The sequence below is a fragment of the Primulina eburnea genome, unplaced genomic scaffold (assembly GCF_022965805.1).
Source record: "Primulina eburnea isolate SZY01 unplaced genomic scaffold, ASM2296580v1 ctg433, whole genome shotgun sequence".
In the NCBI taxonomy this organism is placed as follows: Eukaryota; Viridiplantae; Streptophyta; class Magnoliopsida; order Lamiales; family Gesneriaceae; genus Primulina; species Primulina eburnea.
The window spans coordinates 379,674-406,435 of NW_027331249.1; the positions used below are offsets into that span (position 1 = coordinate 379,674).

Here is a 26,762-nt window from a genome sequence, read left to right on the forward strand (position 1 = left end):
CTAGAGATCACAGAAGAATCATGGTTTATACCTTCCTTCGTCATGGTAAAGATGCGACCCTGAACCTTCTCTTTACTTGCTCCTCTTGGACAGTCTTTGGCAATATGACCTGCAGTACCACATCGATATCAAGTGTGAGTGCCGAATCTGCACTCTCCCCGATGATGCCTGCTGCACTTGGGACACAAAGGCTTCTCGGGATCAGATGGAACTGCTGGTGGTTTCGGACTCGGCTCTATCTTGCCTTTCCCCTTGAAACGATCATTTCCTCTTTGGTTCGAGCCCTGACCCCTCTGAGCAATGGCCTGTTGTCTCGCCTGTCTCTCCCTATCAATGTCTTTCTCGTCTTGCTCAGCCAACAACACCTTAGACACAATCTCCTTGAACGTCACAGCCTTCGACATTAAAACAAACACTTTGTAAACTCTTTTCTCTTGTATACCCTTTTTACAATTGAGACATAAAATGCCTCCAATATATATAACAAGTGTATCAATACATAAACATGAATCAATTGAAGGGAATAGCATATTAAAACCATTGAAAAACAATACATATATTATCATGTGAGCACAAGGAATGAAATTCCACTTACTACCACTTGGAACCTCCAAACTAAACTCTTGGTTGAAATCCTACAACAATAAACCATAAATAACACCATTAACAACTCAATAACCAAGAACCCATGCCAACTAATCCATAAAACCAACACAATCAATAAACCCATATCATCTCTCACCTCAAAACCAAGAATAAACAACACCAAAAGCTTATCTTAGCTTCCTAGCACCAAGAATAATCTTGATCTCAACACCAATCACCAACTAAGAGCTTGGATTAAAGAAAATAAAGGAAGAAATGAAGAAACCCTAGTCTCCCTATAGAGAGAAGAAACGAGAAGAAGGAAAGAAATGGGGAAAAAGTGAACCAACTCATGCTTTATAACACTTAAAATCTCGAAACACGCTTCAACTATGCGCGACCGCGGGTGCGCTCCAATGTGCACCGCGGTGCGCTAAGCTCTCGGCCATCCACTCAAAATTCTGAAATTGTCGACCGCGGGTGCGGTGAAATCCTTACCGCGGGTGCGGTGCCTACACCGCGGGTGCGGTACACTTAACACCGCGGGTGCGGTGAGCTCTCGGCAAACCAACAAAATGCAACACTAGACCGCGGGTTCGGTCCTCCCACTGTGCGCGGGTGCGGTCGGTGACGGCCAAAGCAAACTCTTATGCAACTAAAATCGAACCGAAACGCTGACACAATACCACCACCATCCATGAACATCAACAATGCCACAAAATAATAATAACCAACCACACTATAACCCATAAAACACAGCTCTTAACATCTAAATCAAATAACCCAATAAACATGCGAAACTTAAACCGTACCGTTCACCAGGCTGGGCTATTACAAAAAGAACTTGGATTGACATTTCTATAGACTTTATTTTGGGGTTGCCTAGGACTAAGAAGGGGAGGGATTCTATTTTTGTTGTTGTGGATAGATTCTCTAAGATGGCACATTTTATAGCTTGTCATAAAACCGATAATGCTTCAAACATTGCGGTTTTGTTCTTTAGAGAAGTCGTTAGGTTGCATGGCATGCCTAGGACTATTGTTTCTGGTCGCGATGTTAAATTCTTGAGTTACTTTTGGAATACTTTATGGGCTAAACTTGGCACAAAATTGTTGTTTTCTACTACTTGTCATCCTCAAACGGATGGACAAACTGAAGTTGTCAATAGAACTTTGGGAGCACTTTTCCGTGTTATTCTTAAAAAGAACTTGGATTGACATTTCTATGGATTTATTTTGGGGTTGCCTAGGACTAAGAAGGGGAGGGATTATATTTTTGTTGTTGTGGATAGATTCTCTAAGATGGCACATTTTATAGCTTGTCATAAAACCGATGATGCTTCAAACATGGCGGATTTTTTCTTTAGAGAAGTCGTTAGGTTGCATGGCATGCCTAGGACTATTGTTTCTGGTCGCGATGTTAAATTCTTGATTTACTTTTGGAATACTTTATGGGCTAAACTTGGCACAAAATTGTTGTTTTCTACTACTTGTCATTCTCAAACGGATGGACAAACTGAAGTCGTCAATAGAACTTTGGGAACAATTTTGCGTGCTATTCTTAAAAAGAACTTGGATTGACATTTCTATGGACTTTATTTTGGGGTTGCCTAGGACTAAGAAGGGGAGGGATTCTATTTTTGTTGTTGTTGATAGATTCTCTAAGATGGCACATTTTATAACTTGTCATAAAACCGATGATGCTTCAAACATTGCGGATTTGTTCTTTAGAGAAGTCGTTAGGTTGCATGGCATGCCTAGGAATATTGTTTCTGGTCGCGATGTTAAATTCTTGAGTTACTTTTAGAAGAATTTATGGGCTAAGCTTTGAAACAAAATTGTTGTTTTCTACTACTTGTCATCCTCAAACGGATGGACAAACTGAAGTTGTCAATAAAACTTTGGGAACACTTTTGCGTACTATTCTTAAATAGAACTTGGATTGACATTTCTATGGACTTTATTTTGGGGTTACCTAGGACTAAGAAGGGGAGGGATTCTATTTTTGTTGTTGTGGATAGATTCTCTAAGATGACACATTTTATAGCTTGTCATAAAACCGATGATGCTTCAAACATTGCGGATTTGTTCTTTAGAGAAGTCGTTAGGTTGCATGGCATGCCTAGGACTATTGATTTTGGTTGCGATGTTAAATTCTTGAGTTACTTTCGGAAGACTTTATGGGCTAAACTTGACACAAAATTGTTGTTTTCTACTACTTGTCATCCTCAAACGGATGGACAAACTGAAGTCGTAAATAGAACTTTGGGAACACTTTTGCGTGCTATACTTAAAAAGAACTTAGATTGACATTTCTATGGACTTTATTTTGGGGTTGCCTAGGACTAAGAAGGGGAGGGATTCTATTTTTGTTGTTGTGGATAGATTCTCTAAGATGGCACATTTTATAGCTTGTCATAAAACCGATGATGCTTCAAACATTGCGGATTTGTTCTTTAGAGAAGTCGCTAGGTTGCATGGCATAGGACTATTGTTTCTGGTCGCGATGTTAAATTCTTGAGTTACTTTTGGAAGACTTTATGGGCTAAACTTGGCACAAAATTGTTGTTTTCTACTACTTGTCATCCTCAAACGGATGGACAAACTGAAGTTGTCAATAGAACTTTGGGAACCCTTTTGCGTGTTATTCTTAAGAAGAACTTGGATTTACATTTCTATGGACTTTATTTTGGGGTTGCCTAGGACTAAGAAGGGGAGGGATTCTATTTTTGTTGTTGTGGATAGATTCTCTAAGATGGCACATTTTATAGCTTGTCATAAAACCGATGATGCTTCAAACATTACGGATTTGTTCTTTAGAGAAGTCTCTAAGTTGCATGGCATGCCTAGGACTATTGTTTCTGGTCGCGATGTTAAATTCTTGAGTTACTTTGGGAAGACTTTATGGGCTAAACTTGGCACAAAATTGTTGTTTTCTACTACTTGTCATCCTCAAACGGATGGACAAACTGAAGTCGTAAATAGAACTTTGGGAACACTTTTTCGTGCTATACTTAAAAAGAACATAGATTGACATTTCTATGCACTTTATTTTGGGGTTGCCTAGGACTAAGAAGGGGAGGGATTCTATTTTTGTTGTTGTGGATAGATTCTCTAAGATGGTACATTTTATAGCTTGTCATAAAACCGATGATGCTTCAAACATTGCGGATTTGTTCTTTAGAGAAGTCGCTAGGTTGCATGGCATGCCTAGGACTATTGTTTCTGGTCGCGATGTTAAATTCTTGAGTTACTTTCGGAAGACTTTATGGGCTAAACTTGGTACAAAATTATTGTTTTCTACTACTTGTCATCCTCAAACTGATGGACAAACTGAAGTTGTCAATAGAACTTTGGGAACACTTTTGCGTGTTATTCTTAAAAAGAACTTGGATTGACATTTCTATGGACTTTATTTTGGGGTTGCCTAGGACTAAGAATGATGCAAACGTGGTTGATCAAGCGCCAAAGAAAGCATGGGAGTCGTTGGAGTTGCCTGAAGGACCTATAACGAGGGGAAGAAGCAAGAAGTTTAAAGATGCACTTCAAGGACTCATGATGAGCTATCAAGGAAGTCCTACAAGTTTGATGTCTAAATTAGAGGAGGTTGGGAAGCATGGGAATAATATTGGAGGTCTTTGGAATGTTATTCAAGTGCACTTGCCGAAGGTACAGCGCACCCGCGCTCAAACAGGGACCGCACCCGCGGTCAAATTGCCGAAGTTGTAGCGCACCCGCGCTAAAAACAGGGCCGCACCCGCGGTCTTGCTTAAAAAAAAAAATTTAATTTTTTTTTTAATTTTTTTTTTCCCGAGACTGTACTGCACCCGTGGTCCAGTCTGTAGCGCACCCGCGGTCTGCACTTCCGTGTCATAATTGCTAGTTACTTTTGTTTAGCCTTTTCACACTACTTTCTTGTTATTGTATTATTATATAATGATTGTTTTATTGATGAACGAATTATTGAAGTTGGAATATACAAACACTTGAGATTTCTCTCAATTTGCAAGGCTTGTGCTTTGTGTTTAAAAATCAAACTTATCAAAGATTGCATCTTTGTGGCGTTTGTCGATTGTTTTTCGCACGGATTGTCAAAACAAGTTTTTTGAAGGTTCGTTTGAAATTCAATTGTTTATTCGTTGATATTTGTTGCTAAGTTATAATCGCTTAGAGGTGAATATCAAAAAATCGTTACTTGTTTCAAAAGATCGGGACACAATAATCGTTCCTTGTTTGTTATTGAATTGAGGGTGCGATTTCTATATTCGTGCTTGCCTTTCATTTGTACGAGGATTCGTATCATTGGGTATCAGAGCTTTGGCTCATTGAATTCAAGTAAGTTATCTTTGTTGTTATTTTCAGATCTGACTATCCTTTGTTTTGTTCTCAGATCTGTGGTCTTTTTTTTTTCTATCGTCATATCTATCAAAAACAAAAACAAAAATTCATTCTGTTTCAGTTTTGTGTTATCCTTTGTTCTATTTTAAGATCTACGTTATTTCTATCATCCTTTGTCATTTGAATATCCAGAATCATCGGAAAAAAAAAAATTGTTTCAGTGTTATTCTATCGTTCTTGTTGTTGTGCAATCCAAGTGAGACAGTTGCAAGTGTTCAAAAGTTGAATCTTGTTAGTTTGATAAAAAAAATATATATATATATAAAGATTGAGCACACCTTTGAAAGAACTATCAAATTTGAGTGAAAAAAAAATTTGAGTGCGAGTGTTATTTCTTTGGAGTGATCGTGAGAATTTGGGTGAGGAAAATCTTTTATTTCTACTAACATTTTATTGCAGGTACAAAATCTGAAATTAAAATGGAGAGGGAAGTAGGAGAGAATTCGAACCAGGGGTTATCTAAGGTTCAAATGGAGGCGTTATTTGGGCATTTTAGTAGAATGTTGAGGGCCGAATTGGATCCTTTATATGAGAGATTGGATAGGCTTGAAGTTAGTACGAGTGAAAATAAATCTAAGCCTAAAGGTTTGGGTAGAGTGGATGAAGAAGAGGATGATTATGAGTTGGAAGGAGAAGAGGAGAGTCAAAACGAGAATTGGGGTAGAAGCGGAAGAGGTAGAGGATTTGGTAGGGGAAGAAGAGAAGCCTTACGTGGTAGGTACGATGATGGGAATAAGGAAGATAATAACATAGGTAGCATTAAGATGAAAATTCCGTCGTTCAATGGTAAGTCGGATCCAGAGGCTTATTTAGAATGGGAAAAGCGAGTTGAATTTGTGTTTGATTGTCACCATTATTCCGAACAAAAGAAGGTTAGGTTGGCCGTGGTTGAATTTGTTGATTATGCACTTATTTGGTGGGATCAATTAGTGACCACTAAGAGGAGATGCAATGAGAGGCCTATAGAAACTTGGGCGGATATGAAAAGCGTAATGAGGAAAAGGTTTGTACCAAATCACTACTATAGATAAATGTTTAAGAAGTTACAAACTTTGAGACAAGGTGTGAAGAGTGTTGAGGACTACTATAAAGAATTGGAAGTAGTCATGATTAGAGCAAACATAGATGAGGATAGTGAGGCTACTATGGCTCGTTTTCTGTGTGGTTTGAACAGGGAAATTCAAGATCAAGTGGAGCTTAGACATTACTTGGATCTAGATGAAATGGTGCAGATGGCGATAAAAGTGGAGCAACAACTCAAGAGGAGAGGAGTTGGTCGTACCACACAAGCTGGGAATACATCAACACCTTGGTGTTCCAATGTTGTTAAACGTGAAGAAAGCAAGGTAGTGGTCAAGCCCAAAGTTGACATGAAACAAGGGGCGCCTAAGCAGGGAATTCAAGGTAAACCTGAAACCCCTATTAATCGTTCTAGAGATATTAAATATTTTAGGTGTCAAGGAGTTGGACATATTGCTAGCCAATGTCCCAATAAAAGGGTGATGGTGTTGAATAATTATGGGGAGTATGAATCTCATAGTGAGGGAGATGATGGAGAGGATGAAGATGAGATGCCTGCTGTGGGGACCCGGACGCTAATCATCTTCTTAATCATCATTGGGATTTAATTATCAATTAAGATAAAACAGGGTCTAAAAAAATTTTCTTTTTAAAATACAAGTGCGGAAGGTAATGGTATCTAAATAATATACATATCTGTATAAAACTACAATTCAGTATAAAGATACAACAGTCTTTTAACTAATATAAGGTTCAACTACTATGTTCTAGTAATAAAACCAAATCTACAGTAAGTCCGGAATCACCACGCTCTCTAGTCCAGCCTCTTTCTCATCTTGACCCTGATCCAGCCCCACCTGTTGTCATGCACACATACAAAACAAGACAACAGCCGGATAACTCCGGTGAGAATAAATCCCAGTATAAAACATGGTAAGCATGTATATAGAAACAATCTAAATCTTAAAACATGCTATCATAATCATATTCAAAAGTAGTAGATTTCATAATCTATGAAATCAACTCAAAATAAGCATGCAATTCAATTCAGATAAACATACAATTTAAATCAAATCATATAAACCTGTCATAACTGAAAGCAATAAACATGGGTTTCATAGTCTATGAAACCACAACCATAAACGCATGCAGTTCTAGTCAAATCATGTCTAGACTCGACTCAACTATAACTCTAGGGATCCCGGGGTGAATAAGACGTCACTGTCTGTCACCTACCCTCCCAATCGGGGCGACGTACGTCTTATTCCTAGACTTCGGTCATATCTGTATCGAATAATCTACAATAGGAGGGTGTCTGCTCCTATGTAACGATACACCGAACGTCTAGAAGTCTGACTATCTGTCAAACTTTCCTATCTCAAATGCAATGTATAACAATCTGTAAACAGAGCATAAATATCTTAAAATGCAATGTATAACAATCTGTAAACAAAGCATAATATAGACAATAAAGCTAGTATGTGATTTTTGCTGGGAAACTCAAATAGGATCTTATTTGAGTTGTGTCTTCCCGAATATCACATGAATTATACCTTTTTCGCCCCTGTCTGACGAAGACGATGATCTGTATTCAACTCTGTCCATCTCAATCTGAAAAAGACAATATCGAATACATAGTATCAATGACTACCTCAATATACAATCTGTTCTGATCAATACTCAATTCACTATACAATCTGATCAATGTCTGAACAAGATACAATCTGAGTCATATCATCAACATAACCATACAATCTGGATAGTTACAGAGTCTGATCAATCTCAATCAATACTGAATTTGATCAATATAAATCAACTGATGTTTCGACGGCATAACAATACAATCTGAATAACCCCGTCAATCTGAACATCACATAAATAATAACAGAACTCATAATCTGAATATCGTCAAAATCAGCAATACACAATTCTGATATCAAAATCTCAGTCAATATCTTTCACAATTCATAACCATCCCAGATATAGTCTATTCTGAAATCTGACTTCAATTCTATAATATCTACGGTAGCAGAAACATCATATCTAAATCACATGCAATTCTCGCAACATCATATTTCCAAAACATCTCAAAACGTAATAAAACTTACGTCCTTGTGTAGCTCGTGTCGAGAGGAACACGATACTGCGTTCGGATTCGAATTCTGATGCACGGATTCTTCGAAAACTCGAATCTAAAAGGCCCTTTGATGAATTCTGAGAGAAAACACGTGTAACTCTCATATATATACTGCATGCAACCATATAAAATGTGGCATAGCTTTTCTTGTTGCACGTAAGACCGCGGGTGCGGTAACTCAATGAGCGCGGGTGCGCCATGCTCTCGGCAGCACTATCCAAAATCAAGAGCATCAACCGCGGGTGCGGTCTTGGTTGCACCGCAGGTGCGGTGTTCTTAGCGCGGGTGCGCTGCGTCTAACACCGCGGGTGCGGTGTGGCTACGGAAATTGCACTTCATTTTCTTCACATGCACCGCGGGTGCGGTCGTGCTGGCACTGCTGGTGCGGTCTTGCAAACTTCTAAATTTCTAATTTTTTTGATCTTTGCAACACCTTATAATCTTGTCTTTTCTTTCCTCAATGCATGTCATGCATTCTCATATCTTCTGAGTCTCACGTTAACGAAGATTAATAATCTTGGTTTATCAATTCGATAATTCTCGGGCATTACATTTCTCCCCCTCTTAGATCTGAGTTCGTCCTCGAACCCATAAACAATCAATTTAGAGATATACGAGAAGAAATGTATACTAGAGTTTAAATCAAAACTCAACTCCCTGATCCCCATCTGGAATACGAATTCATGAAGTATGCTATCATAATACTTCTTCAAGTAACTCTGACAAAATCAATCTTGCCATGTTGGTTATACAACATCCGTATAAACCAATCACAGTTCATAACAGCCCAATGTCAATAGTGTTATCCAGTCTGTTTATCCTAATCAAGGACATATACCATCTTCAGCTTCAAATACCAATCGTCATCATCCGACGTTGGTTTCTTCAATCTGTTCATTCTGAACTATCTTTATCTTCTTTTGAATTTTCTTCAAAAGAAATCTGTAGTATTCACCGTATACTGTCTTGCCTATAACTATCTCATTACCCATCTGATAAGCTGATAGTTACTGTCACGCAGTGATAATAAGTCATATCAATTAGTGCTAACATCCACCATCACAGTTCTCTGGATATCTTCCAATATCTGGATCATACACTCTGACTGTCTGTCAATCTGTGAATAATCTGCAAAATAACTTATGGTATGGTCTGCCATAATTGCAAACTTAATCACAATCACAATCTGATATAGTCTACTTCTACATTCTAGTCACTCTGACTATGTTCTGACATCAATCTGTGTCATTTTGTTCTGTTTGTACATCATTTTGTACAAACTAATAGATATAGATTGAACAATTTGTCAATCATAATCATATTATATCACAATCTGGAAAATATTGGGATAATCTTATTACGAAATTTATCGAAATATACTCCCCATGTCGAATCAGAAATATACTAAGTCTGTAATAAATCTTCTGATTTCTTTCTTTCTGTATTCTCTGTTAGCGATTCAGACGTATCAGTACAATTTCTGCCAACATTTCTGTACAAATTCTGTCACGACTGATCTAATCTGTCTATAACATACCTGTCTGTTCGAATCTCATACATTCTCAGTCAGCAAAATGAACACTGAATCCACGACAATGCATTTCTGACACTATCTGTGATTTCAGATTCGGTATAAACAAATCAGTTAATAACATAAAGTAAAGAAAAAATACCTACCTGGTATTCGGCTCTGACTGTCAATATCAATTCTGTTATACAATTTTGTAACATTCTGACATCACAAGCTAGTCAATTTCATACAAAATACACATTCACATATATGTTACATTCTGATCACATTCTGAACTGCTGTAACTCTCAAATTTAACTCTGATTCGGTTGGAACTGTATATACTCTCACTGGTTCACAATAATCTGCAGCATATACGGATTCAAAATAATAGTAATATCAAATCAGAAACGAAGTATCAATATCCTATACAGATCTAGTGAGTTCAATGAACTCATAAAACAAGGATTTCTAGTAAACATCTTCATATCATTCTGATCAACTGGTATATCTCATCTGCAAATAACATATGCTCCCCAAAACAATATAAGATATCTCAAATACTGATTTAGAGCAATAATTCTCAAGCAGTTCAAAACACAATTATATCAGATAATCTGTCAACTCCTATAATATCAATCTCTGACAACTCTGACATTTCTGACTTTCTGATCTGTCTGATATCGGTATCTGATCAATCACTGATCACAATATCAACTGTCTCAAAATCAATCAGTATACTAACATCAGATATCATCTATTCTGAATACAATCTTCAAATATTCTATTCAGTCAATCAGATACTGCAAATATATCAAAATTTCATAGATATAATGAGCATAGAATTCATCAGAATATCTCTGAATATACTGACACGTGCCAAATAGTATCACAAATCAGATGTACTCGTGGTCGGTACTCTTCTACTGATCTTTCAATTTATTCTGTATCATTCTGTACTGAATCTAACATACAATCAATGTCTGATCTCAATTCAATTCTGAACTCTATCTTTCTGATATAAAGCAATCTGAAATCTTATCTGGCAATATCAGCCAACTCGTACAATACTGGCAGATCTGCCAATATTAGGCTCGATTTCAGTATATCTACTGAATACATAAGGATACCATCTGTTCCTTTCTGTATCAATCGAGTCATAAACAACACAGATATCAAAGGAATTCGAGATCTAGAATCCTTACTGTGAATCTCTACTCATCAGCCATATCTGGTCTGAATCTTATACTTTCCTGACTGGAATCTATCATAGTTCTGTACTTGTTCAGCCTATACATATCAATAATGCGTTCAAATCAGGAACACAAGTACATCATAAGCTATTTCTATTTCCTTCTCATCTTACTGTAGTATACAATATATACAGAAATCTCTGATATCAACACTTCCTCAACAAGCAAGGACATCAATACTACAGTACATACAAACCCAACAGATACAGCATATCTCCATGCACTCAGTCAAAGATATTCTTAACAAATGCATTAGTGTATATATCAATACATATGCAATAGAAACATAACGAATAGTACCTGTTGTGAATTCTGGATCTGTGTTTTCAATTGAACTCTGTTTCCTACAATCTTCGGGAACGCTTCTGGGGACAGACTTTAGCAAAGTGTCCCGGCTGTCCACAAATATTGCATCTACCAGTCACTCCCTGGCATTGCTCGGTGGGATGTCTCCCTCCGCAACTTCTGCAATACACTCCAGTATAACTCGGACTAGAACCGCTGGAGCTAGAGGAACCACTTCCCAACTTCTTGAATGGCTTCTTTCGAGCTTTCAGCACATCTTGTTTTCCACTCGTACTACCGTGATCATATTGAAGAGGGGATTGCTGTGTCTGAGGTGGCTTCACACACAACCTTGTCAATTGTCTAATCAGACTCGCCTCAGCTCTCTTCGCTCTACTCAGGATGTCAGCAAAATGGTAAGGTCGCTGCAAATTCATAAATGCAACTACCTCTGAGTTCAACCCTCTGATGAACTGATTTACTATAGCTTCATCATTTCCAGCTAAATGAGGAGCAAAATGCAGTAGAGTAGAGAATTTAGCAAGATATTGGTCAATATTCAGCGGCCCTTGGCTCAAATTCTCAAACTCTAATTTCTGGTCCTCTCGGTAAGAAGCTGAGAAAAATCTTCGATAGAATTCAGTTCTGAATATTTCCCACGACATCACTGTACCTCTCTGTGCCCACATTCTTCTACTGGTAATCCACCAACTCCTGGCGGCTTCTCGTAACTGATAAGGCACCATTTGAACCCTCTGTTCATCTGTACAGTCAAGTAAATCGAACAAGATTTCTATATCATCAAACCAATTCTGACAATCTTCAGATGTCTCGGTACCATTCAGAACCGGCGGCTGTAATAACTCAAATTCCTTCATCTTTTCTTCTAACTGAGTTTCTGATACATCTCTCTGTTCAGACGAAGTACTGCCCTTATCTGAAATTCTTCGAGGCGGTATATCTGAATATCAAACAGATTAGTACACCATCTATACAATCTGTCTCAGCCCTCCTCTGATCATATACCTCTGATTCAGACTCGGTTCTGATCCAGGCTTAGTAATTACATGCTGCAAACAACTCAGATAACAAGCAACATGTAATAGGGAAAGCAATAAATCATGCTAGCACACAAAATGTAGTCAACATTGAAATAAATCTCATGCTAGCAATCACATGCAAGGACAAACAATTCAATCTACCCCGCTCATTCTCTGCTATCTCAGTCTGAAGAATCTATCAACTCTTACTATCTCAATCTAAAGGATCTATCGCTCTGATAATCTAAGTCTAAAGGAACTATCAGCTCTGATACCACCTGTTGTGGGGACCCGGACGCTAATCATCTTCTTAATCATCATTGGAATTTAATTATCAATTAAGATAAAACAGGGTCTAAAAAAATTTTCTTTTTAAAATACAAGTGCGGAAGGTAATGGCATCTAAATAATATACATATCTGTATAAAACTACAATTCAGTATAAAGATACAAAAGTCTTTTAACTAATCTAAGGTTCAACTAATATGTTCTAGTAATAAAACCAAATCTACAGTAAGTCCGGAATCACCACGCTCTCTAGTCCAGCCTCTTTCTCATCTTGACCCTGATCCAGCCCCACCTGTTGTCATGCACACATACAAAACAAGACAACAGCCGGATAACTCCGGTGAGAATAAATCCCAGTATAAAACATGGTAAGCATGTATAGAAACAATCTAAATCTTAAAACATGCTATCATAATCATATTCAAAAGTAATAGATTTCATAATCTATGAAATCAACTCAAAATAAGCATGCAATTCAATTCAGATAAACATACAATTTAAATCAAATCATATAAACATGCTGTCATAACTGAAAGCAATAAACATGGGTTTCATAGTCTATGAAACCACAACCATAAACGCATGCAGTTCTAGTCAAATCATGTCTAGACTCGACTCAACTATAACTCTAGGGATCCCGGGGTGAATAAGACGTCACTGTCTGTCACCTACCCTCCAAATCGGGGCGATGTACGTCTTATTCCTAGACTTCGGTCATATCTGTATCGAATAATCTACAATAGGAGGGTGTCTGCTCCTATGTAACGATACACCGAACGTCTAGAAGTCTGACTATCTGTCAAACTTTCCTATCTCAAATGCAATGTATAACAATCTGTAAACAGAGCATAAATATCTTAAAATGCAATGTATAACAATCTGTAAACAAAGCATAATATAGACAATAAAGCTAGTATGTGATTTTTGCTGGGAAACTCAAATAGGATCTTATTTGAGTTGTGTCTTCCCGAATATCACATGAATTATACCTTTGTCGCCCCTGTCTGACGAAGACGATGATCTGTATTCAATCTGTCCATCTCAATCTGAAAAAGACAATATCGAATACATAGTATCAATGACTACCTCAATATACAATCTGTTCTGATCAATACTCAATTCACTATACAATCTGATCAATGTCTGAACAAGATACAATCTGAGTCATGTCATCAACATAACCATACAATCTGGATAGTTACAGAGTCTGATCAATCTCAATCAATACTGAATTTGATCAATATAAATCAACTGATGTTTCGACGGCATAACAATACAATCTGAATAACCCCGTCAATCTGAACATCACATAAATAATAACAGAACTCATAATCTGAATATCGGTATATTCAAAATCAGCAATACACAATTCTGATATCAAAATCTCAGTCAATATCTTTCACAATTCATAACCATCCCAGACATAGTCTATTCTGAAATCTGACTTCAATTCTATAATATCTACGGTAGCAGAAAAATCATATCAGAATTACATGCAATTCTCGCAACATCATATTTCCAAAACATCTCAAAACGTAATAAAACTTACGTCCTTGTGTAGCTCGTGTCGAGAGGAACACGATACTGCGTTCGGATTCGAATTCTGATGCACGGATTCTTCGAAATCTCGAATCTAAAAGGCGTAAGGATTTTCTCTCCAAAAGCTTCGACCCTTTGATGAATTCTGAGAGAAAACACGTGTAACTCTCATATATATACTGCATGCAACCATATAAAACGTGGCATAGCTTTTCTTGTTGCACGTAAGACCGCGGGTGCGGTAACTCAATGAGCGCGGGTGCGCCATGCTCTCGGCAGCACTATCCAAAATCAAGAGCATCGACCGCGGGTGCGGTCTTGGTTGCACCGCAGGTGCGGTGTTCTTAGCGCGGGTGCGCTGCGTCTAACACCGCGGGTGCGGTGTGGCTACGGAAATTGCACTTCATTTTCTTCACATGCACCGCGGTGCGGTCGTGCTGGCACTGCGGGTGCGGTCTTGCAAACTTCTAAATTTCTAATTTTTTTGATCTTTGCAACACCTTATAATCTTGTCTTTTCTTTCCTCAATGCATGTCATGCATTCTCATATCTTCCGAGTCTCACGTTAACGAAGATTAATAATCTTGGTTTATCTATTCGATAATTCTCGGGCATTACACCTGCATTAGAGGATCCTGATGAGGGATATGAGGCAGTTGTGGGAGAAGCGTTAGTGACTAGGCGTATAATGAGTACCCAAGTCAAGGAAGAAGAAACTAACCAAAGGGAAAACTTATTCCATACTAGGTGTTTTGTCAATGGCAAGGTTTGCAATCTTATTATAGATGGAAGAAGTTGTACCAATGTTGCTAGTCTTGAGATGGTTGAAAAATTGAGCTTGCCTACTTTGAAACATCCCCAACCATATAGGCTACAGTGGTTGAATGACTGTGCTGAAGTGAAAGTGAACAAACAAGTCTTGGTTGCCTTTTCGATTGGGAAGTATATTGATGAGGTGTTGTGTGATATGGTGCCAATGCATGCTTGTCATATTTTGTTAGGGAGACCATGGCAATATGATAGGCAAGTGACACATGATGGGTTTAGAAATAAATATTCTTTTGTACTCAAGAAAGAAACCATTGTTTTACTTCCTTTGTCCCCAAAGCAAGTGTTGGAGGACCAATTGAAAAAAAAGAAGAGAGATGAGGCCGAAAGAAAGAGTGAATTAAAAAGTGAGATGGCCTTTGAAAAGAAAAACGAAATGGCTAAAAACAAAAGTGATAAAAAAAATTGAGATAGCCATACAAAAGAAAAATGAGGAAAAAGAAAATGAGAGGAAAGAGGCCAAAAAGAAAAAATATATGGCCCAAAAGAGTGAGTTGAAGCAATTGATGCACACACATGAACCACTTGTGTTGATTGTTTATAAGGAGATCCTCTTAACACAAGTGATATATCCGGGTCCCTTCCGAGCATTGTTATTTCACTTTTGCAGGAATTTGAAGATGTATTTCCGGAGGAGCTACCTCAAGGATTACCACCATTGAGGGGGATTGAGCACCAAATTGATTTGGTACCCGGAAGTGTATTGCCAAATCGTCCAGCTTACAGAAGCAATCCGGAGGAGACTAAGGAGTTACAACTACAGGTAAGTGAGTTGTTAGATAGGGGTTTTGTGCGTGAGTCTATGTCTCCTTGTGTTGTTCCTGTTTTGCTAGTTCCTAAGAATGATGGCTCATGGCGTATGTGTGTGGATTGTAGGGCTATTAATAACATAACCATCAAGTATAGGCATCCCATACCTAGACTAGATGATATGTTAGATGAGTTGCATGGTGCATGTATTTTTAGTAAGATTGATTTGAAAAGTGGTTATCACCAAATTAGGATGAGGGAAGGTGATGAGTGGAAAACGGCTTTTAAAACCAAATACGGGTTATATGAGTGGATGGTCATGCCTTTTGGCTTAACTAACGCTCCTAGTACCTTTATGAGGTTGATGAATCATGTCTTGCGTGCTTACATAGGGAAATTTGTTGTGGTTTATTTTGATGATATTCTTGTGTATAGCAAATATTTAGAAGAGCATGTTGAGCATTTAAGATTTGTACTGATAACACTTAGGGATGAACATTTATATGCTAATCTTAAGAAATGTGATTTTTGTACAAGCAAACTTGTCTTTCTTGGTTTTGTGGTAAGTTCACAGGGGATACAAGTGGATGAGGACAAGGTAAGTGCTATTCGAGATTGGCCAACACCTGCTAATGTTAGTCAAGTTCGAAGCTTTCATGGCCTTGCAAGCTTCTATAGGAGGTTTGTAAAAGATTTTAGCACACTGGCGGCACCGATGACGGCGGTGATTAAGAAGCACATTTCATTCCATTGGGGCGAGGAGCAAGAGAAGTCTTTTAATATTATTAAACAAAAATTAATAAATGCGCCTGTAATAGCCGAGCCCGGTGTACGGTATGGTTTAAGTTTTGTATGTTTATTTGGGTTATTTGATTAGATGTTTAGAGTTGTGTTTATGGGCCATAGTATTGTGGGTTATTATTGTTTTGAGGTGTAGTTGTTGTTGGTTGCGTTGTTTCAGTGTTTCGGATTGATTTTAGTTGCATGAGTGGTGTTCATTGCCGTGACCAGAGTGCACCCGCGCTCATAGTAGGAGTGCCCCCGCGGTGTACTGTTCATAATTTTGTTGTTGGAGGGCCGTGGCATCACCGTACCCGCGGTAGTGTTGAGACCGCACCCGCGGTAGAGACCGCACCCGCGGTGTGTGCAGCGCCGCACCCGCGGTCCGAGTATTTCAGAAAATTGGTGGAGTGCCGTGAGCATGCCGCACCCGCGGTGCTTTGAGTAGCGCACCCGCGGTCGCGTATTTCGGGTTACTGTTCGAGATCTTAAGTGGGTAGTTGGCATCACTTTACTCATTCTCTTCCCTTCCATTTCGACTTTTTCTCTCCAAGAATAGGGTTTTCTTCCATTTTCTTTGCTTCTTATCTTCAATCCAAGCTTTTAGTTGGCGATTCGACTTGAGATTGAGGTTCTCCTTGGTGCTAGGAAGCTAAGGTAAGCTTTTGGTGTAATTATTTTATGGTTTTGGAAGAGAGGTGATTTGGGTTTGTTGTATTTGTTGGATTTATGGATTAATTGACATGGGGTCTTGATTATTGAGTAGATGTTGGTGTTATTTATGGATTATTTGTTGTAGGTGTTGTTCAAGAGCTTAGATTGAGGTGTTCTTGTGGTTTGTAAGTGGAATTTCATCCCTTGTGCTCACATGATAGTATATGTATTGTGTTTCAAAGGTTTTATTGTGTTATTCCCTTCAATTGATTCTTGATTATGTATTGATTCCATTGTTATGTATATTGGGGACATTTTTATGTCTCATATTATTGAAAAGGGAATACAAAGAGTATAGACTTCAAAGTGATTGATTAAATGCCAAGAGAGAGTTTCAAATGTTTTATTGGATTGATAGATGCATAGTCAGAGATTGCATGCAATTAGTTGATCAACGACCATAGGCTTATATCCCTCAGAGTTATCGGTTTATATCGATTGGGATACGAGCACCACAGACAGAGTTACTATTGATATCAATCCAACCAGAGTAAAGAGAAATACCATCTCATTGTTATTGCTATTGCTATGATATTCATGTTTCAGAGTTGATGGTATTTAATGATTTCAAAGCTATGTTTTACAGAGTATGATATATTCATTATTATGTAAGAGTTTCACTTGCTGAGTTTTATACTCATTTCAGTTATTTTCATGTGATGCAGATAAGAGCGACGGGCCAGGACGTTGACTGTGGATTGGGGTCATATGCATACGAAGAATGGAAGGAAGTAGTTTGTTTTGCAAACAATATTTTGTACATGATCATTAAAATGATGTTTTGTATTTTGATGTATCATTTAGTTGATCATGTTGATACTTTTGATGATATTTGGAAATGTATTTTGAAACTCCTTCCAATTGTAAGAAAATTTTAAATTCCGCTGTATTTTAATTGTAACGGGTCAAGGTGTCACATTTAGTGGTATCAGAGCACCGTTCTTCGGACCAATGCATATGACTTCGTCTACTTTCGACTGTCCGGGTATGTTTTCTTTGCATCTATCCATTGTTATCTATTGATATGTCTTTTGTGAGCACATTGTAGAGTATGCCTCCTAAGAGGAAAGCTGTAGAGGGTGAGGATAGTTCTTCCTCGAGAGTTGTCGACGAGTTCGGCAAGTTGCTTAAAGAGCAGGCCAAAGTCCATAGCGAGCAGATTCAGAAGCTGCTTCGATTGCAAGGAACAGGACAGGGTAGAGGCCAAGTGAGAGGCCAAGTAGCTCAGACAGTTGGCACTGATGCCGTCTTTTCTGCTTTTAAGAGAATGGATCCGCCAGAGTATGCAGGGAGCACTGATCCGTTAGTTGCTGTAGAGTGGATCAAAGCTCTTGAAGCTATCTTCGATCATCTCCAGTACGAAGACAAAGACAGGGTCAGCTGTGCAGTATTCATGTTGGTAAAGGCTGCACGTATCTGGTGGAATGCCACTAAGGTTGGTGTCGATGTTTCAGCTTTGAAGTGGACAGAGTTCACCGATCTTTTCTATGACAAGTATTTCCCCGACGCACTTCGAGCGAGGAAGGTTACGGAGTTCTTGGAGCTTCGACAGGGGAGCATGAACGTTGACGAATATATTTTCAAGTTTGAAGAGGGTTGTCTTTTTGCTCCGTATATTGCTTCAAATGACAAGGACAAGGGCGCTCACTTCATTCGAGGCCTTCGAGCAGAGATCAGGAGGGATATCAACATGTCCAAAGCTGTGACTTTCAAAGAGATCGTGTCGAAGGTGTTGTTGGCCGAATAAGACGAGAAGGACATCGCCAGAGAGAGGCAGGAGAGGCATCAAGCTAGTGTTCAGAGAGGCCAGGGCTCGAATCAGAGAGGCAAGGATCGTTTCAAAGGGAAAGGCAAGATAGAACCGAGTCCTAGACCACCGTCAGTTCCAGTTGATCCTGAGAAGCCTCTGTGTCCTAAGTGCAGCAGACATCACCGAGGAGAGTGCAGATTTGGCATTCATTCTTGTTATCGTTGTGGCACGGCAGACCACATTGCCAGAGATTGTCCCAGGCGAGCGAGCAAGGATAGAGTGCAGGGTCGTATCTTTTCGATGACCAAGAAAGGTATTAACCATGATTCTTCTGTGATCTCTAGTACCATTTTGATTTCAGGCAGAGTAGCTACGACTTTGATTGATACTGGTGCTACTCATTCTTTTATGTCTGAATTGTTTTTGAGATCGTCGGGTATAGTTCCTTCTGTTCTTCCCCTCCAGTTGAATGTTTTATTGCCTTCGGGGGACGTGTTGTGCCCGACGTCTATTGTTTATGCATGCCCTATTCGTATTGAGGAGCGAGTTGTTTTTGCTGATTTGATTGTTATCTCGATGGTTGCCTTTGATGTTATTCTTGGCATGGATTGGCTGTCGACCTATCGTGCTGTTATTGATTGCGTTGCTAAGATGGTGACCTTTGCAGATGATAGCATTAAGGGAGGAGTTCTCGCCAGTGCAGGTACTTCGCTGGGTCCTTCCTTTTATTTCTTGTCTTGAGGCTGAGAAGTTGATGTGTAGAGGTTCTGATGTATTTATGGCTTCGATTGTGGATGTGGATAGAATGATTAAGTTGAATATTGATGATATTGATGTTGTGAGGGAGTTTGCTGATGTGATTGAAGATGATGTGCCGGGTTTGCCGCCGGACAGAGACGTTGAGTTTGTGATTGATTTAGCTCCAGGTACGGTTCCTATTTCTAAGGCTCCGTATAGGATGGCCCCTACTGAGATGAAGGAGTTGAAGACGCAGTTGCAGGATCTTTTGGACAAGGGTTTTATTCGTCCGAGTTCTTCACCTTGGGGAGCTCCGGTTCTTTTCGTTAAGAAGAAAGATGGGTCTTTGCGGCTGTGTATCGACTATAGGGAGCTCAACAAAGTGACGATCAAGAACAAGTATCCGTTGCCACGGATTGACGATCTATTTGACCAACTTCAGGGTGCCACTGTATTTTCGAAGATTGATCTTCGGTCTGGCTACTATCAGTTGAAGGTTAGGGAGTCAGATATCCCTAAGACAGCGTTCCGGACCAGGTACGGTCATTATGAGTTTCTTGTGATGTCTTTTGGTCTGACCAATGCTCCTTCAGTTTTCATGGATCTGATGAACCGTGTGTTCAAGCCTTATTTGGATAGCTTCGTCATTGTCTTCATCGACGACATCTTGATCTATTCCAAGACCAGGGAGCTTCATGCCGAGCATCTCAGAGTTGTTCTCCGTTTGTTGAGGAAGAAGAGGCTGTTTGCCAAGTTGAAGAAGTGTGAATTTTGGTTGGATCGGATTTCTTTTCTAGGCCAAGTTGTTTCGAAAGATGGCATAGCTGTTGATCCAGTGAAGATTGAGGCAGTTCAGAAGTGGCCTATTCCTACTACTGTTTCTGAGGTACGCAGTTTCCTTGGTTTGGCGGGTTATTATCGTCGCTTTATTTCAGATTTCTCCAAGATTGCCTTGCCATTGACCAATTTGACTAGGAAGACTGTGAAGTTCGAGTGGTCCATTGATTGCCAGAGTGCATTTCAAGAGTTGAAGGATAGATTGACGACAGCTCCTGTTCTTTCATTGCCATGTGGTTCAGAGGATTTCGTTGTGTATACCGATGCGTCGAAGAAAGGCCTTGGTGCAGTGCTGATGCAGCGAGGTAAGGTTATCGCCTATGCTTCTCGCCAGTTGAAAGATTATGAGAAGAATTATCCGACGCATGATTTGGAGCTAGCAGCTGTGGTTTTCGCCTTGAAGATTTGGCGACATTATTTGTATGGCGAAAAGTGTGAAATTTTCACAGACCACAAGAGTTTGAAGTATTTGTTCTCTCAGAAAGAGCTCAATATGCGGCAGAGGCGGTGGTTAGAGCTTGTCAAAAACTATGATGTGACGATCAGTTACCACCCAGGGAAGGCGAATGTTGTGGCAGACGCTTTGAGCCGTAAGTCGAGTTCATCTTTGAGTTCTTTGATTCAGAGACCGTTGTTGTTGGACTTGCTAGAGAGAGGAGATTTCTTTGGTAGTTCCGGGGACCATTGCTCGCTTTTCAGCGTTTGTTATTCGGGCTACATTGACGGACAGGATCCGTAGAGAGCAGACTGATGATGTTCAGTTGTCAGATTTGAGAGCTAGAGCTGAGGAGAGAGGTAACTCAGAGTTTGCGTTGAATGGTGATGGTTTGGTGACTTTCAGAGGCCGTATTTGTGTTCCCGTTGGTGATGATATTCGGCGAGACGTCTTGACAGAGGCTCATACCGCGCCATATTCGATACATCCAGGCAGCACCAAAATGTATCAGGATCTTCGTCGACTTTACTGGTGGCCAGGTATGAAGAAAGATATTGCTATGTTCATTTCTCAGTGCCTAACTTGTCAGCAGGTGAAGATTGAGCACCAGAGACCTGCTGGGACATTGCTATCTTTGCCGATTCCTCAGTGGAAGTGGGAGCATATTACGATGGATTTCGTGACTGGTCTTCCTAGGACGCAGAAGGTTTTCAATTCCATTTGGGTTATTGTTGATCGATTGACCAAGTCAGCGCACTTTCTTCCAGTCAAGACGACGTATTCCATGAACCAGTATGCCGAGGATTATATAGCAGAGATCGTTAGACTTCACGGTGTCCCTGTGTCGATTGTGTCTGATCGTGACCCTAGATTTACCTCAGAGTTTTGGAAGAGTTTGCACAGAGCTATGGGTTCACGGTTAGCTTTCAGTACAGCTTATCACCCTCAGAGCGACGGTCAGTCAGAGAGAGTTATTCAGATTCTAGAAGATATGCTCAGAGCTTGTACTATTGATTATTCTGGTAGCTGGAATTCCAAATTGCCTCTTGTGGAGTTCACGTACAACAATAGCTACCACGCGACGATTGGGATGGCACCGTACGAAGCACTTTATGGCAGGAAGTGTAGATCTCCCTTGTATTGGGATGAGGTTGGTGAGAGGAAGATGTTGGGACCAGAGTTGGTCCAACAGACAGCCGACGTTGTTGCGGTTATCCGTGAGAGGATGAAGACTGCTCAGTCGAGACAGAAGAGCTATGCGGATGTTCGTCGCAGACCGTTGCAGTTTGAGGTTGGCGACCATGTTTTCTTGAAGATTGCACCTCTCAAGGGTGTGATGCGGTTTGGCAAGAAGGGTAAGTTGAGTCCGAGGATTATTGGTCCCTTTGAGATCTTGGACAGAGTTGGTGATCGAGCCTACAGGTTAGCCCTACCGCCAGATCTTGACAGAGTTCACCATGTTTTTCACGTATCGATGCTCAGGAAGTATGTTGCGAATCCTTCCCATGTTCTTCGCCACGAGCCATTGGACTTGACGCCGAATTTGACGTACCAAGAGATTCCAGTTCAGATTCTGGACCGCAAAGTTAAAGTTTTGAGGAACAAAGAGATCGGCATCGTTAAAGTCCTTTGGAGGAATCATTTGATTGAAGAGGCTACGTGGGAATCAGATGATGAGATGAGAGAGAAGTATCCTGAGTTGTTCGTGCAGTGACGTCAATTTCGAGGACGAAATTCCTCTAAGGAGGGGAGATTGTAATAGCCGAGCCCGGTGTACTGTATGGTTTAAGTTTTGTATGTTTATTTGGGTTATTTGATTAGATGTTTAGAGTTGTGTTTATGGGCCATAGTATTGTTGGTTATTATTGTTTTGAGGTGTAGTTGTTGTTGGTTGCGTTGTTTCAGTGTTTCGGATTGATTTTAGTTGCATGAGTGGTGTTCATTGCTTTGACCAGAGTGCACCCGCGCTCATAGTAGGAGTGCCCCCGCGGTGTATTGTTCATAATTTTGTTGTTGGAAGGCCGTGGCATCACCGCACCCGCGGTAATGTTGAGACCGCACCCGCGGTAGAGACCGCACCCGCGGTATGTGCAGCGCCGCACCCGCGGTCCGAGTATTTCAGAAAATTGGTGGAGTGCCGTGAGCATGCTGCACCCGCGGTGCTTTGAGTAGCGCACCCGTGGTCGCGCATTTCGGGTTACTGTTCGAGATTTTAAGTGGGTAGTTGGCTTCACTTTACTCATTCTCTTCCCTTCCATTTCGACTTTTCTCTCCAAGAATAGGGTTTTCTTCCATTTTCTTTGCTTCCTATCTTCAATCCAAGCTTTTAGTTGGCGATTCGACTTGAGATTGAGGTTCTCCTTGGTGCTAGGAAGCTAAGGTAAGCTTTTGGTGTAATTATTTTATGGTTTTGGAAGAGAGGTGATTTGGGTTTGTTGTATTTGTTGGATTTATGGATTAATTGACATGGGGTCTTGATTATTGAGTTGATGTTGGTGTTATTTATGGATTATTTGTTGTAGGTGTTGTTCAAGAGCTTAGATTGAGGTGTTCTTGTGGTTTGTAAGTGGAATTTCATCCCTTGTGCTCACATGATAGTATATGTATTGTGTTTCAAAGGTTTTATTGTGTTATTCCCTTCAATTGATTCTTGATTATGTATTGATTCCATTGCTATGTATATTGGGGACATTTTTATGTCTCATATTATTGAAAAGGGAATACATAGAGTATAGACTTCAAAGTGATTGATTAAATGCCAAGAGAGAGTTTCAAATGTTTTATTGGACTGATAGATACATAGTCAGAGATTGCATGCAATTAGTTGATCAACAACCATAGGCTTATATCCCTCAGAGTTATCGGTTTATATCGATTGGGATACGAGCACCACAGACAGAGTTACTATTGATATCAATCCAACCAGAGTAAAGAGAAATACCATCTCATTGTTATTGCTATTGCTATGATATTCATGTTTCAGAGTTGATGGTATTTAATGATTTCAAAGCTATGTTTTACAGAGTATGATATGTTCATTGTTATGTAAGAGTTTCACTTGCTGAGTTTTATACTCATTTCAGTTATTTTCATGTGATGCAGATAAGAGCGACGGGCCAGGACGTTGACTATGGATTGGGGTCATATGCATACGAAGAATGGAAGGAAGTAGTTTGTTTTGCAAACAATATTTTGTACATGATCATTAAAATGATGTTTTGTATTTTGATGTATCATTTAGTTGATCATGTTGATACTTTTGATGATATTTGGAAATGTATTTTGAAACTCCTTCCAATTGTGTGAAAATTTTAAATTCCGCTGTATTTTAATTGTAACGGGTCAAGGTGTCACAGCGCCTTTACTTGTTTTGCCTGATTTTTCTAATACTTTTGAAATTGAATGTGATGCTTCAGGTGTAGGTATTGGTGGTGTTTTGATGCAAGGAGGACGGCCGGTGGCATACTTTAGTGAGAAGCTCAATGGAGCAGCACTGAACGATCCAACGTATGACAAGGAGTTGTACGCGCTTGTGAGGACTTTGGAGGTGTGGCAACACTATTTGAGGCCTAAAGAGTTTGTGATTCATACGGATCATGAGTCTCTTAAGCACCTTAAGGGGCAGCAGAAGTTGAACAAGCGGCATGCCAAGTGGGTTGCATTCATAGGTACATTTCCCTACATCATCAAGTACAAACAAGGTAAGGAAAATGTAGTGGCTGACGCACTATCACGAAGGTATGTACTAATCTCTACTTTGGAGTCTAAAGTTTTGGGGTTTGATCATGTGATGGAATTATATGTGCTAGATGAGGATTTTAAGATTGTATTTGAAATATGTATGCATGGTCCACATGACAAATTTTATTTGCATCATGGTTTCTTGTTTAAAGAAGATAGGTTGTGCGTCCCTAGATCATCCATTCGTGAATTACTTGTTAGGGAGGCACATGGGGGTGGCTTAATGGGGCATTTTGGTGTGTCTAAAACTTTAAGTGCATTGCATGAACACTTCTATTGGCCACACATGAAACGTGACGTTGAGCGTGTGTGTGATAAGTGCATTACTTGTAGACAAGCTAAATCTAAAACACAACCACATGGCTTGTATACACCACTTCCCGTCCCTAGTGAACCTTGGGTTGATATTTCTATGGACTTTGTTTTGGGGTTGCCTAGGACAAAGAAGGGGAGGGATTCAATATTTGTTGTTGTTGATAGATTCTCTAAGATGGCACATTTTATTGCTTGTCACAAAACTGATGATGCATCTCACATTGCGGATCTATTCTTTAGAGAAGTCGTTAGGTTGCATGGCATGCCTAGGACTATTGTTTCGGACCGTGATGTTAAATTCTTGAGTTATTTTTGGAAAACGTTATGGGCTAAACTTGGCACAAAATTGTTGTTTTCTACTACATGTCATCCTCAAACAGATGGACAAACTGAAGTTGTTAATAGAACTCTAGGAACACTTTTGCGTGATATACTCAAAAAGAACTTGAAAAATTGGGAAGAATGTTTGTCATTTGTTGAGTTTGCTTATAATCGTAGTGTGCATTCTACTACGAATTATTCACCATTTGAAGTTGTATATGGTTTTAATCCTTTGACTCCGTTGGATTTGATGTCTTTACCTGTGAGTGAAAGGTTGAACATGGATGGCCAGAAGAAAGCTGAATTCGTTAGAAGTTTGCATGAGAAGGTCAAGGATACCAACGAGAAGAAGAATTTACAATACACGAAGCAAGCCAACAAGGGAAGGAAAAAGATGGTTTTTGAAAAGGGAGATTGGGTGTGGTTGCACTTAAGGAACGAAAGATTTCCAGAGAAGCGACGTTCAAAGCTTTTACCTAGGGGTGATGGACCATTTCAAGTAATTGAAAGGATCAACGACAATGCATATAAACTTGATCTGCCAGGTGAGTATAATGTCAGTTCTACTTTTAATGTTAGTGATCTTTCGTTGTTTGATGTAGGAGATGATCAAGATTTGAGGACAAATCCTTTTCAAGAAGGGGAGAATGATGCAAACGTGGTTGATCAAGCGCCAAAGAAAGCATGGGAGTCGTTGGAGTTGCCTGAAGGACCTATAACGAGGGGAAGAAGCAAGAAGTTTAAAGATGCACTTCAAGGACTCATGATGAGCTATCAAGGAAGTCCTACAAGTTTGATGTCTAAATTAGAGGAGGTTGGGAACCATGGGAATAATATTGGAGGTCTTTGGAATGTTATTCAAGTGCAATTGCCCAAGGTCCAGCGCACCCGCGCTCAAACAGGGACCGCACCTGCGGTCAAATTGCCGAAGCTGTAGCGCACCCGCGCTAAAAACAGGGCCGCACCCGCATTCTTGCTAAAAAAAAAATTATTTTTTTTTAATTTTTTTTTTAATTTTTTTTTTCCCGAGACTGTACCGCACCTGCGGTCCAGTCTGTAGCGCACCCGCGGTCTGCACTTCCGTGTCAAAATTGCTAGTTACTTTTGTTTAGCCTTTTCACACTACTTTCTTGTTATTGTATTATTATATAATGATTGTATTATTGATGAACGAATTATTGAAGTTGGAATATACAAACACTTGAGATTTCTCTCAATTTGCAAGGCTTGTGCCTTGTGTTTAAAAATCAAACTTATCAAAGATTGCATCTTGTGGCGTTTGTCGATTGTGAAAGCGGACCGGTTACGGTGGCCGGAAACGCAACGGAAGCAAAAATTCGAAATTTTGAGGCACAAATTTCGGCCACCCCAATTTAAATCTTGTGTAATATTTACAAAAACAAAACATACATAGGATGTTTAGAAGTTTTACCTATCAACTATAAAAGTTGATGTTGGCTCCAACTTTGTTGTCAAACAACAAAGCTCTTCAAGGCAT

At 39.6% G+C, this 26,762-nt stretch overlaps 1 pseudogene; it reads left to right on the top strand.

Annotated features, from left to right (window-relative positions):
- The first annotated feature begins 5,962 nt into the window (after window positions 1-5,962).
- Window positions 5,963-26,141, top strand: LOC140821136 (uncharacterized; annotated as a pseudogene).
- The last annotated feature ends 621 nt before the right edge of the window (window positions 26,142-26,762 follow it).